The 2,500-nt window shown below is 55.3% G+C and overlaps 1 non-coding gene across 1 annotated transcript in view; it reads left to right on the plus strand.

Moving 5' to 3' along the window:
* Positions 1-1,789: 1,789 nt before the first annotated feature.
* The window catches only part of LOC144432263 (small subunit ribosomal RNA), a 1,810-nt gene continuing 1,099 nt past the window's right edge, over positions 1,790-2,500 (plus strand). Inside the window, exon 1 of the ribosomal RNA XR_013480499.1 lies at positions 1,790-2,500. This exon is cut by the window's right edge and continues 1,099 nt beyond it. This is a non-coding gene — a ribosomal RNA (small subunit ribosomal RNA).

Below are 2,500 nucleotides of genomic sequence, written 5' to 3' on the forward strand. Positions count from 1 at the left end.
TTCTCGGTGGCTGGCGGGCGAGAGAGTGCTGCGTCGCCGGCATCGGCGTCGAAAGAAGCCGAGCCGAAAAAAGTTAAAGTACAAACGTGCAAGCATACTAACCTAACCCTAGGTAAGGCATGTCAGAGCGAAAGACAGTAATTTCGAATGAGCCAAGAAAGAGCGGTGCGGGGCCGGTCGGAGCGCACCCTTTTCTCGGTGGCTGGCGGGCGAGAGAGTGCTGCGTCGCCGGCATCGGCGTCGAAAGAAGCCGAGCCGAAAAAAGTTAAAGTACAAACGTGCAAGCATACTAACCTAACCCTAGGTAAGGCATGTCAGAGCGAAAGACAGTAATTTCGAATGAGCCAAGAAAGAGCGGTGCGGGGCCGGTCGGAGCGCACCCTTTTCTCGGTGGCTGGCGGGCGAGAGAGTGCTGCGTCGCCGGCATCGGCGTCGAAAGAAGCCGAGCCGAAAAAAGTTAAAGTACAAACGTGCAAGCATACTAACCTAACCCTAGGTAAGGCATGTCAGAGCGAAAGACAGTAATTTCGAATGAGCCAAGAAAGAGCGGTGCGGGGCCGGTCGGAGCGCACCCTTTTCTCGGTGGCTGGCGGGCGAGAGAGTGCTGCGTCGCCGGCATCGGCGTCGAAAGAAGCCGAGCCGAAAAAAGTTAAAGTACAAACGTGCAAGCATACTAACCTAACCCTAGGTAAGGCATGTCAGAGCGAAAGACAGTAATTTCGAATGAGCCAAGAAAGAGCGGTGCGGGGCCGGTCGGAGCGCACCCTTTTCTCGGTGGCTGGCGGGCGAGAGAGTGCTGCGTCGCCGGCATCGGCGTCGAAAGAAGCCGAGCCGAAAAAAGTTAAAGTACAAACGTGCAAGCATACTAACCTAACCCTAGGTAAGGCATGTCAGAGCGAAAGACAGTAATTTCGAATGAGCCAAGAAAGAGCGGTGCGGGGCCGGTCGGAGCGCACCCTTTTCTCGGTGGCTGGCGGGCGAGAGAGTGCTGCGTCGCCGGCATCGGCGTCGAAAGAAGCCGAGCCGAAAAAAGTTAAAGTACAAACGTGCAAGCATACTAACCTAACCCTAGGTAAGGCATGTCAGAGCGAAAGACAGTAATTTCGAATGAGCCAAGAAAGAGCGGTGCGGGGCCGGTCGGAGCGCACCCTTTTCTCGGTGGCTGGCGGGCGAGAGAGTGCTGCGTCGCCGGCATCGGCGTCGAAAGAAGCCGAGCCGAAAAAAGTTAAAGTACAAACGTGCAAGCATACTAACCTAACCCTAGGTAAGGCATGTCAGAGCGAAAGACAGTAATTTCGAATGAGCCAAGAAAGAGCGGTGCGGGGCCGGTCGGAGCGCACCCTTTTCTCGGTGGCTGGCGGGCGAGAGAGTGCTGCGTCGCCGGCATCGGCGTCGAAAGAAGCCGAGCCAAAAAAAGTTAAAGTACAAACGCGATGCTAATGAGCGAGCCGTTGTCTCGACTAATATGTAGGGGGCGTTCGATCGAGCGTCTGGCTTGAGCGCTTGTCGGCCTAGCAGAACGGTCGCATTGTTATGCCCGGGTTTTAGGCACCGCTGCAGGCGGCCGGCAGAGCTCTTGTTTGTGCGAAACTGAATGGATCGAGCCCGAGAGAGGGCGAGCAAAGAAAAAACGCAAATCGCTCCGCCTGGCACTGCCGGCGAGAGCGTGGACGTCGCGGCCAGCGACTGTCGAAGCTGAGTACGGCCGCAGGCGATCGCCTCGGTCTTAAACGAATGCGACGAGCACGCGCCGGGCGGCCCAGCAAGGGCCGAGCGCAGCTGTCCCAGCTATCTGGTTGATCCTGCCAGTAGTGATATGCTTGTCTCAAAGATTAAGCCATGCAGGTGCAAGTACGAGTTCTCGTAAAGCGAAACTGCGAATGGCTCATTAAATCAGTCTTGGTTTATTTGGTCTCGTAAGCGAAGTGGATAACTGTGGTAATTCTAGAGCTAATACATGCATTAAGCGCCGACTTCGGGAGGCGCGCTTTTATCAGATCAAAACCGACCGGGTTCGTCCTGTGACGTTTGATGACTCTGGATAACCACGCGGATCGTACGGTCTCTGCACCGACGACGTATCATTCAAGTGTCTGCCCTATCAACTGTCGAAGGTACGCTACGTGCCTACCTTTGTGATAACGGGTAACGGGGAATCAGGGTTCGATTCCGGAGAGGGAGCCTGAGAAACGGCTACCACATCCAAGGAAGGCAGCAGGCGCGCAAATTACCCATTCCCGACACGGGGAGGTAGTGACGAAAAATAACAATACAGGACTCTAACGAGGCCCTGTAATTGGAATGAGTACATCCTAAAACTCTTAACGAGTATCCATTGGAGGGCAAGTCTGGTGCCAGCAGCCGCGGTAATTCCAGCTCCAACAGTGTATGCTAAAGTTGTTGCGGTTGAAAAGCTCGTAGTTGGATTTTGGGCGAGCGCCGCCGGTCCGTCGCAAGGCGTGTCACTGGTTGCGTTCGCCTCACCTTCGGTTCTCCGTCG

Source organism: Styela clava, chromosome 14 (assembly GCF_964204865.1).
Source record: "Styela clava chromosome 14, kaStyClav1.hap1.2, whole genome shotgun sequence".
Taxonomy (NCBI): domain Eukaryota; kingdom Metazoa; phylum Chordata; class Ascidiacea; order Stolidobranchia; family Styelidae; genus Styela; species Styela clava.